Genomic DNA, 17,945 nt, shown 5'->3' with positions numbered 1-17,945 from the left:
AGACATTCTCTTAAAACAACATTTGTTAAAAAATGTAATTTACTTTTAACAGTGGCATTGCTTCAATTTTCCTGCGGCATTCTTAGATTAACAACAGCAAAATAGTTGTATGGGACATGCCAACACCATGTGCGTCCACACGTATAAATGGGTGATGCAGAGTATGTAGCCAAGCAGCATATCTGTGTTGGTCCCATATTTGTTCTTTTTGAACCTTTTTCCTATGTGAGGGCAGCAAATCTAGTCCTGCACAAACTACCTGACCCCCTGGTTTCTTTCCCTTTTCAACAAAGAGATCGGTTCCTTACATATGTGTGTACTGGGTTACTCCCTTTTCCCTTCTCAACCAACAAAGCGGATGGATAGCCAGTCTATACTACTTTCCCTCCCTCCTTTCCTCATTGAACCACGTCCTAGGTTCATGCTCCACCCCACCGCACTCTTCTTTCCTCTTTGAACCAAGACCTAGATTCGACTACAGAATCGAAAAAGATCCGCATGAAGCTAGAGCAATGACGGTTTCAAAGAAACTTATACCTTAGGGTCGTCGGGATGTGGCAAGGCATGCAGCAGGAGGCCGGATCTGCCCACACTACGTACAATAGTGAGGAAGAAGGGGTCGGTGGCCCTCCTGCACAGGCACTGGGTGAAAGAGAACAGTGCAGATGGCAGTGGATTGCCTCCCTCACCGAAGGCGGTAGAGTGAATGCTCCACCTCCTCCCCTTCCTGGTGTGACGGGATCCGGACGCCTCCTTCACCAGCTATGAGGGGGGAGACAGAGAGACAAGAGTCCAACGCGGTCTTGTTTAGATCTGGTGAAGAGGGTGAGAGAATGTGAATATAGCAAACCCTAGCAAAGGAACGCTGAGCCTCCAGCATGTGTATATATATGTAGTGCAGCGAGAGTGCGAAGAGTGCAAAGCGAACAAGCGCTGAGGCTCCATCTTATATATATATTGTAGTACAGACTGAGCTCCGGTGCCTTAACCGCACCTGCTTTTGGCTGTATGATAGGTGGGCCAGCCACATTTTGGGCCCACCTATCATAAACCCAAAGGCAGGTGCACTAAGTCAATGAAGCTGCGTCCATATAGTACTCATGTATACGACTAATATATAGTGGAGTGGTTTTCTTATTCTCTCCATAACAATCATTTTAAATTGTGTAAGTACGAAACAAGACTCTTTATTAAACGTACCAGTGAAGAAAACTATTACTTATGATGAACTAACGATCCACGCGTCCTGGTCGCACTTCCTGTCCTTCACGTGCGGTACACTACCCTCCCTTAAGTGAACAACCACATATGCGCCAAATTATCAGAAACGTGTGAGAGTGTGTACAAATAAAGAATGTTTATTTCAATTATCGGAAAGGTTTGAGAGTATGTACAGTTTGCCCTCTCTCAATAATTATGGTTTGTTGTGTTCGGCCTAAACTTGGTCAAACTTTACAAAATTTGACTTCTGTCAAATCTAATATGCAGAGTAAATAAAAATGGAGGGCTACTACGTCCATCCGGGTTTTTAGTCCACACCATTTTTTAATCAAAGTTAATAGCTGGACAAATAAAATTACAAGGGAGCTGAAGACAAAGTTGTGAGAAGGCTTAGAAATCAATACAAAACTTATGCTCTTAGTACCAACGTTAATCCTTCTTCGAGGAAACATTTGGTTCATAGCCAAGTGTGTGATAAAATTGCACCAACGTGGAAGACGACTGCATCTCCAATGCAACCAAGGTGAACTGATGAAGGATATCATCTTTGTGGGTAACAAGCAAAGAGCACTAATGGAAGACAGCTTGTTTTTCATTGAAAATCGATCAGCTTCACCAGTCGACGCAACCATGAGGCGCAACCATGAGCATCGACAGGTCATCGTGGTGATGCATCATCCATTTGGCACCAAGTTTGGGTGAGGCACCTATGTAGTTCGACAAATCCTCACTGTGGTCTGTTTCTTCTCAGTAATCAAGCTCGAGGAAGGAAGAACCATGTGGCAGAAGACTGTGAGGCAGAACAACAATGGCCATCCAATTGTGTGCAGTTCCACTAAAATTGAGGAAGACATTCCCGGGTATGGAGATACACATCGCTGTTTGCAAAAATAAAAAAAGGGATATAGTGTTGTTACTTTTTTTTTGGCAGTGGTACAAGATTAACAACAACATCTCAATTCTCAATAAGAATTAATGAAAATTACACCAACAAATAGAAGCATCATGATTATCTTGATGGGAACTAAACTAGGATACCCGAGGAAAAAAAGCATTTCTTCATTTAACCAGTGATAGTATTAGATTAGCAGCAGCAATAGGAGTGATACGTCTCCATCATATCTATAATTTTTGATTGTTTCATGCCAATATTCTACAACTTTCATATACTTTTGGCAACTTTTTATACTATTTTTTGGGACTAACATATTGATCCAGTGCCCATTGCCAGTTCCTGTCTGTTGGATGTTTTATGTTTTGCAGAAACCCCATATCAAACAGAGTCCCAATAGGATAAAAACGGACGGAGAATTATTTTGGAATATTTGTGATTTTTGGGAAGTAAAATCAACGCGAGACGGTGCCCGAGGTGGCCACAAGACAGGGGCCCGTGCCCACTCCAGGTGGGCGCGCCCCCCACCCTCGTGGGCCCCTCATAAGGCGGTTGATGCCCTTCTTTGGCTGCAAAAAGCTAAATTTTGGAAAAAAATCTGGGCGAAGGTTTCAATCCAATCGGAGTTACGGATCTCCGTATATAAAAGAAACGGTGCCAGGGCAGAATCTGGGAATGCAAAAACAGAGAGAAACAGAGAGATAGATCCAATCTCGGAGGGGCTCTCGCCCCTCCCACGCCATGGGAGCCAAGGACCAGAGGGGAAACCCTTCTCCCATCTAGGGAGGAGGTCAAGGAAGAAGAAGAATAAGGGGGCCCCTCTCCCCTTGCTTTCGGTGGCGCCGGAGCGCTGCCGGGGGCCATCATCATCACCGCGATCTTCACCAACACCTCCGTCATCTTCACCAACATCTCCATCACCTTCCCCCATCTATATTCAGCGGTCCAATCTCCCGCAACCCATTGTACCCTCTACTTGAACATGGTGCTTTATGCATCATAGTATTATCTAATGATGTGTTGCCATCCTATGATGTCTAAGTAGATTTTCGTTGTCCTATCGGTGATTGATGAATTTCTATGATTGGTTTGAATTGCATGTTTTATTATTGGTGATGTCCTATTGTGCCCTCCATGTCGCGCAAGTGTGAGGGATTCTCGCTGTAGGGTTTGCAATATGTTCATGATTTGCTTATGGTGGGTGGCGTGAGTGACAGAAGCACAGACCCGAGTAAGTAAGTTGTTTGCGTATGGGATAAAGGGGACTTGATACTTTAATGCTATGGTTGGGTTTTACCTTAATGATCTTTAGTAGTTGCGAATGCTTGCTAGAGTTCCAATCATAAGTGCATATGATCCAAGAGGAGAAAGTATGTTAGCTTATGCCTCTCCCTCAAATAGAATTGCAATAGTGATTACCGGTCTAGTGACGTAGTCAATTGCTTAGGGACAATTTCACAACTCCTACCACCACTTTTCCACACTCGCTATATTTACTTTATTGCTTCTTTATCAAAACAGCCCCTAGTTTATATTTACGTGCTCTTTATTATCTTGCAAACCTATCCTATCACACCTACAAAGTACTTCTAGTTTCATACTTGTTCTAGGTAAAGTGAACACTAAGCGTGCGTAGAGTCGTATCAGTGGCAGATAGGGCTTGAGAGAATATTTGTTCTACCTTTAGCTCCTCGTTGGGTTCAACACTCTTACTTATAGAAAGATGCTACAATTATCCCCTATACTTGTGGGTTATCAAGACCTTTTTCTGGCGCTGTTGCCAGGGAGTCATAGCGTGGGGTGAATATTCTTGTGTGTGCTTGTTTGCTTTATCACTAAGTAATTTTTATTTGTTGTTCTAAGTTGTTCTCTATCTTTAGTTATGGATATGGAACACGAAATACCAAAAAAATTAGGTGTGCTTGCTCATGGAGATGGGGAACCTCCTAAAACCCTCGATGCTCGTTATGTGCAAGATATTATGTACTACTTTGATAATCCTGAGAAAACCCCATTCAATTATGTTATGGGAGACACGTTGGATCAGCGTGAATACTTTAGGGATTATCGCTTGACACAAAAAGGGAAACTATTATGGGATCAAATTCATATATTACGTTGGTATGTTCGTCAACTATGCTTGATACATGATTATACTTGTTGCTCTAGGATGAAGGCTCCACACCTTCCCTTTTCATGCAAATTCAATGATAATAAAACCTTAGCTTCTTATGCTAATGGTCTATATGATTACTATGATGTGGAACAAATAGAAGAATATGTTGCTTTTATGGGTGCTTATGAGATTGAATCTATGTTTAAAGAGTTTGATGATTTTGATGATTCAGTTTATAAACCTGAAAATTTTGCTATACTTCAATATTGTTATAAGAATTATGAATACAATTACAATATTGATGCATTTATTGAGAAAGCCTCTGATGTCCAAGAAGAGACTAATATTTTGTAGGAAGCTATGGAAGAAGAAATTGATGAAACTGTGAGCTCATTGGATGAAAAAGATAAGGAGGAGAACGAAGAACAAAAGGAGGAAGAGCGGATTAGCTACCCATGCCCACCTTCTAATGAGAGTAACTCTTCAACTCATACATTGTTTAATTCCCCTTCGTGCTTATCGAAGGATGATTGCTATGATGATTGCTATGATCCCGTTGATTCTCTTGAAATATCCCTTTTTGATGATGCTTGCTATGCTTGTGGCCAAGATGCCAATATGAATTATGCTTATGGAGATGAACTTGCTATAGTTCCTTATGTTAATCATAAAATTGTTGCTATTGCACCCATGCATGATAGTCCTATTATCTTTTTGAATTCTCCCAACTACACTATATCGGAGAAGTTTGTGCTTATTAAGGATTGTATTGATGGGTTGCCTGTTACTCCTACACATGATAATTTTGATAGATATAATATGCATGTGCTTGCTGCTCCTACTTGCAATTATTATGAGAGAGGAACTATATCTCCGCCTCTCTATGTTTCCAATATGATAAAATTGCAAGAAACTGCTTATACTATGCATCGGCCTTTACTATGTATGCATGAATTGTTATTTATGACATGCTGATGCAGCGAGTTAGATAGCTAGCCCGTGGTTTACACACTCTCTATATTTACTTTATTGCTTATTTATCTAAACAGCCCGTGATTTATATTTACGTGCTCTTTATTATCTTGCAAACCTATCCTATCACACCTACAAAGTACTTCTAGTTTCATACTTGTTCTAGGTAAAGCAAACACTAAGCGTGCATAGAGTCGTATTAGTGGTAGATAGGACTTGAGAGAATATTTGTTCTACCTTTATCTCCTCGTTGAGTTCGACACTCTTACTTATCGAAAGAGGCTACAATTGATCCCGTATACTTGCGGGTTATCAAGGAGCATATGGACAATGACCGCAGAACCACCATGTACTTTTTGTCGAAACAACATGTATACCTCCACTAAGGCATAAATCAGGACAACTTTTCGAGTGGCATTTCCTCTGTAATAGTAGGTGATGTTGGACTAGCCGACGAATCCTAGCTACTATACATGGGGAGCTGGGGAGTAGTCACATAGAAGAAAACCCGCATGCAGCGACCTGGGGAGCTGGACCAGTACAAGAAGTCATACCTCAGGTGGGCGAGATGTGGCTTAGGCAGGCGGGCGGGATCTGCCCACACGGCGGCAGCGAACAAGGGCATGGAGGACCTTCTTCGTGCCAGCGCCGGCTCCGAGAGGACGGTGCGCATCGGCTTCCTCCATCGCCGACAGGGACAACGTAAACTCTGCACCTCCTCACCTCCCGCGGCGGACGGGATTCGGCCGGATCTGTGACCACTGGTGAGGAGAGAGATAGAGTGGACACTGTCATCTTGTTTTGATATGGAGAGGGTGAGAGAGCGAGACGCGAGAAACCCTATCAAACAAGAGGCTATAATGGAGTAAAAAAATCTCTCCATAGCAGTGGTTTTAAATGGAATACGCGCGTTCCCGGAAAAAGGAAATAAAAATTGGCGTACGATTTTTTTACGTACCAAGAAAGAAAACTTGATCAAAAACACGCCCCTGCTTCTAGGTCGCGAGAGTCATCGTGCGCGCACACATAGACATAGACATGCATACCCGTGTTTACGAAAAATTCCATCTCCATCTCCAATCATATTTGTCCAACTGGCACATTATTTACGTTGTTAATTATACACGCAACAATATTAACGTACATCATCTCTTGTTTGCGGGCATCCGGACCACTGCCACGCCCGCTCTTGACCAACCCGAACCCTCTTCATCACCCGCGCGTGCTTCCCGCCCGCCCGGCCAGAGCGGACGTGACCTCTCACTAGCGTCGGCATTGAAGTAGCGCGCCGGACAAGAGAGCGTCGCCCGCGCCGCTTCCCGGTGCACGCGACTGCTTTGTGTTCAAAGGTCGCAATAGCCAGCCACAACATGCATGTAAAAAGTTCTTGGGAGTCCGTGCTACAACTAGCTGTCCTTCCCCAACTTGTCAATCTCTTCCATTAGTGCTAGTACTCCATGGTGTGATCCATCAACAGGTAGGCGGGAAAGTTACCGTATACTCGGTTTGCGGTGAGTGGCATGCCGAGCGACCATGTGGGGTTGAGCCGTGGAGGAGGGTGAGACACGAACGCAACAGACGTGATTTAAACGTTGGTTTTGCTTGATGGCTTGATCCAACGAAATGAAACTTTGGTTTCTCTCCGTTTCCATTTTTTCTCCGGAAAAACGGAAACTTTCCACTCCATTTTCATTCCTACTCCAAGGTTGCCCCGTTACAACATTCCATCAAATACAAAGGAAAACTAACACGCATGCTGATGCATCTCAATGATTCACAGATCATAGCCAATATTTACTTCACAACTAAAGACAAAAGTTGTGAGAGCATATACGAAAGAAAAATTAATGATGGGATCACTACAACTTAAACCCTAAACCCTAAACAGGATTTAATTTCCTGGCTAGGTAGACCTGTCGAAGCAAAGACGGCTGGCACCCTCAGATCATATGATGCTTTTGTGCAGTTCCACTAATATCGAGCTGAGCATCCCTGATGGCAAAGATATTGAAGAAGTGTGATTAGAATAATAGTACTGGCACTAGTTCATGAGACATAAACTCATCACAAATAGAAGCCGGTTGAAGTAGAGAAAGATCGACATGGACATGGAGCTACGTGGGGAGCTGCGGCAGTGGAGCAAGCCGGCTCCAAAAGGAAGATGTACTACCTGGGACGTTGGGCTGTAGCTAGAAGGGCGGTTGGGACGCGACATCAGCCCATACTGCGGGGACCCCCGATTGGGACGCACCGACTGTGGGTTTTCTCCCTCGCCGATGTCGACCGCGTCTATGCAGAACATTGTTCCCTTCCCCCAGCTACGGGATCAGGTCGGACATGTGACCAGCGGTGTGGCCACCGTCGTTCTATGCTTGTAAAGAGAGCAACCCAAGCAAGCAGGCTTGTAGCTTAGGCTCCTGCTAGTGTATATATAGTGGTTTTCTTTTTCTCTCCATATCAACCATTTTATATTGCGTACGTCTCATTGAAGAGTGAAATGATGGTTGCTTCTTCTGACTTACTTACTATGTGATTTGACTACTCCTTAGTGGCCCCTACATGTACTCCCCATACGTGTATGACTGTTCCTGAGTCTCACTTGTACTTATCTCTATTTTCTTGCATGACACATAGACAGGATGTGCATAGATGAATTTCGTTACGTAGTAGTACTATACTACTAGTCCCTACTCCCTCCTTCCGGTTCACTCCTGGTACTCCCTCCGTCCTGGCTTATTGGTCCCCTTTGTACTCAATTCATGGGCTTGTTTTCCTCAAGAAAATTGTCTTTACCAACGTATTAATATCGGGAATGCATGAGTGAACAAAGAATGATTGAACCTTGCATGCAACATTTTGACAAAGCATTGACTTATGAACATGTGAATGTAAGGGACTACAACCTCGTGCATGCATGCAACAGTCACACGTACACATGGACGTAAAAACACGCGCGACACCCTAATGCATGCATGTCCGAGCACACGACGGAACACACACAGTCACGCTCAAGTGCTCAACCTACATGTGCATGCACACACATACTCAGCCAGGGTGAGCTAGTGACCGTATAAACACCGGAAAATGTATATATTGAGCACAATGAGCATATTATGAAGTCCACTGAACGTATTTTTACAAATATACAGTGACAGATAGTGTATTTATCTCGTTTGAAATTAAGCAATATTAACATGAGAGGAGGCAGTATGGACTAGCATTACTTTGTTGTGTCCCGTCAACTTGCCAAACGAGGAGAAGCTTGCAGGACGGGAGAAGCTTGCACGCGGTGGCTCGCAGGACAAGGAGAAACTTTTGACTAATGCAAGCTCTCCCTCACTCACGCGGTGGATGTGCAACAGTTAATTTGGTGTCAGATTGCCAGAAGCATAAACTATTTAGAAATATTAAAACTATGCACTAATCGAGCCTTCTCAGGCCATCAGTGCCACGACCATCAGATCTATAGTTTTGGACGTCTTTAGCCGTCCGATGAAACTCTAGCTCAACACTTCCCGCAACTGGAATGGGCAGTTGATACGTCTCGAACGTATCTATAACTTTTGATTGTTCCATGCTATTATATTACCTCTTTTGGATGTTTATGGGCTTTATTTTACACATTTATATCATTTTTGGGAATAACCTACTAACCGGAGGCCCAGCCCATATTGCTGTTTTTTTGCCTATTTCAGTATTTCGAAGAAAAGGGATATCAAACGGAGTCCAAACGGAATGAAACCTTCGGGAGCGTGATTTTTGGAACGAACCTGATCCAGAGAGCTTGGAGTGCAAGTCAAGAAGCTTCCGAGGGCCCCACGAGATAGCCCCCCCCTGTAGGGCGCGCCCCCCTATCTCATGGGCCCCTCGGGCGGCCACCGACGTACTTCTTCCTCCTCTATATACCTACGTACCCCGAAAACATCCAGGAGCACCACGAAACACAATTTCCACCACCGTAACCTTCTGTATCCGCGAGATCTCATCTTGGAGCCTTCGCCGACACTCTGCCGGAGGGGGAATCAACCATGGAGGGCCTCTACATCAACATCCTTTCCCCTCCGATAGGTTGTGAGTAGTTTACCACAGACCTACGGGTCCATAGTTATTAGCTAGATGGCTTCTTCTCTCTTTTTGGATCTCAATACAATGTTCTCCCCCTCTCTTGTGGAGATCTATTCGATGTAAACTTTTTTTGCGGTGTGTTTGTCAAGATCCGATGAATTGTGGGTTTATGATCAAGTTTATCTATGAATAATATTTGAATCTTCTCTGAATTCCTTTATGTATGATTGAGTTATCTTTTCAAGTCTCTTCGAATTATCAGTTTGGTTTGGCCTACTAGATTGATCTTTCTTGCCATGGGAGAAGTGCTTAGCTTTGGGTTCAATCTTGCGGTGTCTTACCCAGTGACAGAAAGGGTTGCAAGGCACGTATTGTATTGTTGCCATCGAGGATAACAAGATGGGGTTTATATCATATTGCATGTGTTTATCCCTCTACATCATGTCATCTTGCTTAATGCGTTACTCTATTCTTATGAACTTAATACTCTAGATACAGGCAGGAGTCGGTCGATGTGTGGAGTAATAGTAGTAGATGCAGGCAGGAGTCGGTCTACTTGTTATGGACGTGATGCCTATATACATGATCATGCCTAGATAATCTCATAACTATGCGCTTTTCTATCAATTGCTCGACGGTAATTTGTTCACCCACCGTAATACTTATGCTATCTTGAGAGAAGCCTCTAGTGAAACCTATGGCCCCCGGGTATATCTCTTATCATATTTGCTTTCAATCTACTTTTATTTGCATCTTTACTTTTTGCATCTATATTACAAAATACCAAAAATATATTTATCTTATCATACTATCTTTATTAGATCTCACTTTCGTAAGTAGCCGTGAAGGGATTGACAACCCCTTTATTGTGTTGGTTGCGAGTTCTCAGTTTGTTTGTGTAGGTGTGTGGGACTTTTGAGGAGCCTCCTACTGGATTGATACCTTGGTTCTCAAAACTGAGGGAAATACTTACGCTACACTTTGCTGCATCACCCTCTCCTCTTCGAGGAAAACCAAGCAAACTCAAGATGTAGCAAGAAGGATTTCTGGCACCGTTGCCGGGGAGGTCTTCACTCAAGTCAAGACATACCAAGTACCCATCACAAACCCATCTCCCTCGCATTTACATTATTTGCCATTTGCCTCTCGTTTTCCTCTCCCCCACTTCACCCTTGCCATTTTATTCGCCCTCTTTCCCAATCTCCTCCTCTCTTTTCGCTTGCCTTTTTCTGTTTGCTTGTGTGTTGGATTACTTGTTGCCATGGCGCAAGATAATACCAAATTGTGTGATTTCTCGAATACCAATAATAATGATTTCCTTAGTACTCCGATTGCTCCTCTTAATGATGTTGAGTCTTGTGAAATCAATACCGCTTTGCTGAATCTTGTTATGAAATATCAATTAACCGGCCTTCCTAGTGAAGATGCCGCTACTCATCTAAACAATTTTGTTGATTTGTGTGATATGCAAAAGAAGAAAGATACGGATAACGATATTGGCAAATTAAAGTTATTTCCGTTTTCACTTAGAGATAGTGCTAAAGTTTGGTTTTCGTCTTTGCCTAAAAATAGTATTGATTCTTGGAACAAGTGCAAAGATGCTTTTATCTCTAAGTATTTTCCTCCCGCTAAGATCATCACTCTTAGGAACGATATTATGAATTTTAAACAAATTGATCATGAGCATGTTGCGCAGTCTTGGGAAAGAATGAAATTGATGCTTCGCAATTGCCTTACTCAAGGTTTGAATTTATGGATGATCATACAAAATTTTTATGCCGGTTTGAACTTTGCTTCTAGAAATCTCTTAGATTCGGCCGCGGGAGGCACGTTTATGGAAATCACATTAGGATATGCTATAAAATTGCTTGATAATATTATGGCTAATTATTCTCAATGGCACACCAAAAGATCTTCTAGTAAAAAAGTGCATGCTATAGAAGAAATCAATGTTTTGAGTGGAAAGATGGATGAACTTATGAAGATGTTTGCTACTAAAAATATTCCTATTGATCCTAATGATATGCCTTTGTCTTCCTTGATTGAGAATAATAATGAATCTATGGATGTGAATTTTGTTGGTAGGAATAGTTTTGGAAACAATGCTTATAGAGGAAATTTTAATGCTAGACCGTTCCCTAGTAATCCCTCTAATAATTATGGAAATTCCTACAATAATTTTTATGGTAATTTTAATAAGATGCCCTCTGATTTTGAGAATAGTGTGAAAGAATTTATGATTTCTCAAAAGAATTTTAATGCTTTGCTTGAAGAAAAATTGCTCAAAGTTGATGATTTGGCTAGGAACGTTGATAGACTTTCGCTTGATGTTAATTCTCTTAAACTTGGATCTTCTTCTCCTAAGCATGATATCAATGAGTCTCTCAAAGTAATGAGAATTTTCATTGACGAGTGCAAGGAAAGAACCGCTAGATTGTGTGCTAAAAAAGAAAGCATTATAAAAGCGTGTTCTTCTAGTTTCCATGAAAATAATGATGAGGATCTTAAAGTTATTGATACGTCTCAGATTAGATCTATGTTTTGCAATATGAATTTTGATGATTATGGGAGTGATGATGAATCAACTTTTCCTAGAAGGCGTCCCAAAAATTCGGAGTCTTTAGATCTTAATGCTAAATTTGGTAAAAGTGAGATTGGAGAATCCTCTACTTCTAATAATATTGAACCTTCCATCTCGGATTTCAAGGAATTTTATTATGATAATTGTTCTTTAAAAGGTTGTATTTCCTTGTTGCAATCCGTTGTTAATTCTCCTCATGCTTATAGTCAGAACAAAGCTTTTACCAAGCATATTGTTGATGCCTTGATGCAATCTTATGATGAAAAACTTAATTTGGAAATTTCTATACCTAGAAAACTTAATGATGAGTGGGAACCTACTATAAAGATTAGAATTAAAGATTATGAATGTTTTGCTTTGTGTGATTTGGGTGCTAATGTTTCCACGATTCCAAAAACTTTATGTGATATTCTAGGTTTCCATGATCTTGATGATTGCTCTTTAAATTTGCACCTTGCGGATTCCACCATTAAAAAGACTATGGGAAGGATCAATTATGTTCTTATTGTTTCAAATAGAAATTTGGTGCCCGTAGATTTTATCGTTCTTGATATAGATTGCAATCTTTCTTGCCCTATTATTCTTGGTAGACCTTTCCTTAGAACGATTGGTGCGATTATTGATATAAAGGAAGGGAACATTAGATTCCAATTTCCCTTAAAGAAAGGCATGGAGCACTTTCCAAGAAAAGGAAGTCAAATTACCTTATGAATCTATCATGCGTGCTACTTATGAGTTTAGTGCCAAAGATGGCACTCGTTAGATCTATCTTTCTTTTTCTATGCCTAGCTAGGGGCGTTAAACGATAGCGCTAGTTGGGAGGCAACCCAATTTTCCATATGTTTTTTGTTTTTGCTCATGTTTAGTAATAAATCTTGCATCTACCTTATGTTTAGATGTGTTTTTATCTTTTAATTAGTGTTTGTGCCAAGTAGAACCTATAGGATAACCTACGATGATAGTTGATTTGATTCTGTTGAAAAACAGAAACCTTGCGCGCGCGAATATAATTTTGTTAAATACAGGAACGTGCTTTTGCGTTGATTCCTTTTGATGATGTTCAATAGAAAAATTGTCCATGCCTTCCTATTTTGGTAGGATTTTTAGAGTTCCATAAGTTTGCGTTAGTTACAGATTGCTACAGACTGTTCTGTTTTTGACAGATTCTGTTTTTCGTGTGTTGTTTGCTTATTTCACTGCATCTATGGCTAGTAATTCAGTCTATGAACCATAAAGAAGTTGGAATACATTAGGCTTAACACCAAATTAAATAAAGAATGAGTTCATTGCAGTACCCTATGTGGTGGTTTTGTTTTCTTTCACTAACGAAGCTTATAAGATTTCCTGTTGAGTTTTGTGTTGTGAAGTTTTCAAGTTTTGGGTAAAGATTTTATGGACTATGGAATAAAGGGTGGCAAGAGCCTAAGCTTGGGGATGCCCATGGCACCCAAAGATATTCAAGGATAGCCAAAAGCCTAAGCTTGGGGATGCCCCAGGAAGGCATCCCCTCTTTCGTCTTCGTTCATTGGTAACTTTACTTGGAGCTATATTTTTATTCGCTACATGATATGTGTTTTGCTTGGAGCGTCGTGTATTATATTAGTCTTTGTTTTTCAGTTTACCACAATCATCCTTGCAGTACACACCTTTTTGGGAGAAGCCTATTTGATTAGAATTTGCTAGAATACTCTATGTGCTTCACTTATATCTTTTGAGCTTGATAGTTTTTGCTCTAGTGCTTCACTTATATCGTTTAGAGCACGGTGGTGTCTTAATTTTGAAGAAATTGCTAGTCTCTCATGCTTCACTTATATTATTTTGAGAGTATTTCAGAGCAGCATGGTATTTGCTATTATCTTAAAGTTGGTCCTAGAATGGTGAGCATCCAAGTTGGGTATAATAAAACTATCATAGGAAGTGAATTGGATGCTATGATCAATTTGATACTTGATAATTGTTTTGAGATATGGAGGTAGTGATATTAAAGTCATGCTAGTTGGGTGATTATGAATTTAAAGAATGCTTGTGTCGAAGTTAGCAAGTCCCGTAGCATGCACGTATGGTTAAAGTTGTGTAACAAATTTGAAACATGAAGTGTACCTGGCTTGTGCATCCTTATGAGTGGCGGTCTGGGCCGAGCGATGGTCTTTTCCTACCAATCTATCCCCCTAGGAGCATGCGCGTAGTACTTGGTTTTTGATGACTTCTAAATTTTTGCAATAAGTATATGAGTTCTTTTGACTAATGTTGAGTCCATGGATTATACGCACTTTTACCTTTCCGCCTTTGCTAGCCTCTTCGGTACCGTGCATTGCCCTTTCTCACCTTGAGAGTTGGTGCAAACTTCGCCGGTGCATCCAAACCACGTGATACGATACGCTCTATCACACATAAACATCCTTATATCTTCCTCAAAACAGCCACCATACCTACCTATTATGGCGTTTCCCTAGCCATTCCGAGATATATTGCCATGCAACTTTCCACCGTTCCGCTCATCATCATCATGACATACTTTACTTTTGTCATATTGCCATTGCATGATCATGTAGTTGACATCATATTTATGGCAAAGCCACCTTGCATTATTTTTCATACATGTCTCTCTTGATTCATTGCACCATCCCGGTACACCGCCGGAGGCATTCATATAGAGTCATATATTGTTCTAGTTTCAAGTTGTAATGCTTATGTTGTAATCAATAGAAGTGTGATGATCATCATTATTAGAACATTGCCCAAAGAAAAAAATGAAAAAAAAGAAAGGCCAAAAAAAGGCCCAAAAAAAGAAAAAAAGAAGAAAAAGAAAAAGAAAATAAATAAAAAGGGCAATGTTACTATCTCTTTTTCCACACTTGTGCTTCAAAGTAGCACCTTGTTCTTCATGTAGTGAGTCTCATAGATTGTGCTTCAAAGTAGCACCATGTTTTTCATATAGAGTCTCATAAGTTGTCTTTTTCATACTAGTGGGAATTTTTCATTATAGAACTTGGCTTGTATATTCCTACGATGGGCTTCCTCAAATGCCCTAGGTATTCGTGAGCAAGCAAGTTGGATGCACACCCACTAGTTTTCTTTTGTTGAGCATTCATTTATAGCTCTAGTGCATCCGTTGCATGGCAATCCCTACTCCTCATGTTGGCATCAACTGATGGGCATCTCCATAGCCCGTTGATTATCCTCGTCAATGTGAGACTTCCTCCTTTTTTGTCTTCTCCACACAATCTCCATCATTATATTCTATTCCACCCATAGTGCTATATCCATGGCTCACGCTCATGTATTGCGTGAAGGTTGAAAAAGCTTGAGATTATTTAAGTATGAAACAATTGCTTGGCTTGTCATCGGGGGTATATAGAAATTGGGAACATCTTTGTGTGACGAAAATGAAGCATAGCCTAACTATATGATTTTGTAGGGATGAACTTTCTTTTGCCATGTTATTTTGAGAAGACATGATTACTTTGATTAGTATGCTTGAAGTGTTACTATTTCTTTTATCAATATGAACTTTTATTTTGAATCATTTGGATCTGAACATTCATGCCACAATAAAGAAAATTACATTATGAATTATGCTAGGTAGCATTCCACATCAAAAATTCTCTTTTTATCATTTACCTACTCGAGGACGAGCAAGAATTAAGCTTGGGGATGCTTGATATGTCTCCAATGTATCTATAATTTTTGATTGTTCCATGCTATTATATTACCTCTTTGGATGTTTATGGGCTTTATTTTACACATTTATATCATTTTTGGGACTAACCTACTAACCAGAGGCCCGGCCCATATTGCTGTTTTTTTTGCCTATTTCAGTATTTCGAAGAAAAGGAATATCAAACGGAGTCCAAACGGAATGAAACCTTCGAGAGCGTGATTTTTGGAACGAACCTGATCTGGAGAGCTTGGAATGCAAGTCAAGAAGCTTCCGAGGGCCCCACAAGATAGGGGGCCGCACCCCCCTATAGGGCGTGCCCCCTGTCTCGTGGGCCCCTCGGGCGGCCACCGACGTACTTCTTCCTCCTATATATACCTACGTACCCTGAAAAGATCCAGGAGCACCACGAAACACAATTTCCACCACTATAACCTTCTGTATCCATGAGATCTCATCTTGGAGCCTTCGCCGGCACTCTGCCGGAGGGGGAATCAACCATGGAGGGCCTCTACATCAACATCCTTGCCCCTCCGATGAGTTGTGAGTAGTTTACCACAGACCTACGGGTCCATAGTTATTAGCTAGATGGCTTCTTCTCTCTTTTTGGATCTCAATACAATGTTCTCCCCCTCTCTTGTGGAGATCTATTCGATGGAAACTCTTTTTGCGGTGTGTTTGTCGAAATCCGATGAATTGTGGGTTTATGATCAAGTTTATCTATGAATAATATTTGAATCTTCTCTGAATTCTTTTATGTATGATTGAGTTTTCTTTGCAAGTCTCTTTGAATTATCAGTTTGGTTTGGCCTACTAGATTGATCTTTCTTGCCATGGGAGAAGTGCTTAGCTTTGGGTTCAATCTTGCGGTGTCCTTACCTAGTGACAGAAAGGGTTGCAAGACACGTATTGTATTGTTGCCATCGAGGATAACAATATGGGGTTTATACCATATTGCATGTGTTTATCCCTCTACATCATGTCATCTTGCTTAATGTGTTACTCTGTTCTTATGAACTTAATACTCTAGATGCAGGCAGGAGTCGGTCGATGTGTGGAGTAATAGTAGTAGATGCAGGCAGGAGTCGGTCTACTTGTTATGGACGTGATGCCTATATACATGATCATGCCTAGATAATCTCATAACTATGCGCTTTTCTATCAATTGCTCGACAGTAATTTGTTCACCCACCGTAATACTTATGCTATCTTGAGAGAAGCCTCTAGTGAAACATATGGCCCCCGGGTCTATCTCTTATCATATTTGCTTTCAATCTACTTTTATTTGCATCTTTACTTTTTGCATCTATATTACAAAATACCAAAAATATATTTATCTTATCATACTATCTTTATTAGATCTCACTTTCACAAGTGGTCGTGAAGGGATTGACAACCCCTTTATTGCGTCGGTTGCGAGTTCTCAGTTTGTTTGTGTAGGTTCGTGGGACTTTTGAGGAGCCTCCTACTGGATTGATACCTTGGTTCTCAAAACTGAGGGAAATACTTACGCTATACTTTGTGGCATCACCCTCTCCTCTTCGAGGAAAACCAACGCAAGCTCAAGAAGTAGCAGCAGCTACCCCCACGGCAAAATTGGGGGCATGTGGTTAATTGGGCCCTCAGTCTCGGATGAAGCCCATTTTAACCTCACGAGGCAAAACAACCATCAAACGGCCACCCATTTCCTCCCTTCAATCGACGCCCTCCCCGCGCCGCCTCGCCTCCTTTGCTAGGTATCTTTGGTGGTCGAGCTCGCTACCAGCCCTCTAAAGATGAAGATCCTTTGCTGCTACGGGTACATCCATTCCTCTCTCGGTTGTCCATTGATTTGCATGCGACACGGCGGCTGCGACGATGTAGTACCCAGGAATCGTCGCCACCGCCCGACCACAATGCGGCACATGCAAGGTCACCCTCCCTCCCACCTCCTTCTGACCCACCGCATCGTCTTGCTTTCCCCCCACTCCTGATCCAGTGATTGTCCAGGGCTATGGATCCCGCTCGACAGCGCTTAGTGATTTTGTTCCAGTAGGTACCCAGAGGTATTCCGCTACAACCTCCCCACACCTCGTTCCCTCATGCTCTCTTTGGATGATTTGAAACTGAGATCTGTTTATTCTGTGAGTAGTTAATTTGAAGATCTGATTAACACTTGAGGAGCCCTAAAGCAATCAGATTACAAAGATGTCGTGGCTCATGCCATCCGATCTGTTTATTCTATGAGTATGTTCGCATGCTTGTTTGGAGAAGATTGTGGCAGCAAAGCACTCCAGACAGCCTCTTCTTTGACATCACTAATCACGTTGCCTGCCATGATGCTGGCACATAACTTATTTTATACAGGATTACACATGAATTTAAGAATATCATTGCTATCCAGCAATCAGTTATTTTGTTTGTAGACTACATGTGTCTATCTTTTTGCTTGTGAAGAACC

The sequence above is a fragment of the Triticum dicoccoides genome, chromosome 1B (genome assembly GCF_002162155.2).
Source record: "Triticum dicoccoides isolate Atlit2015 ecotype Zavitan chromosome 1B, WEW_v2.0, whole genome shotgun sequence".
In the NCBI taxonomy this organism is placed as follows: domain Eukaryota; kingdom Viridiplantae; phylum Streptophyta; class Magnoliopsida; order Poales; family Poaceae; genus Triticum; species Triticum dicoccoides.
Note: the sequence above shows the minus strand (reverse complement) of the source record.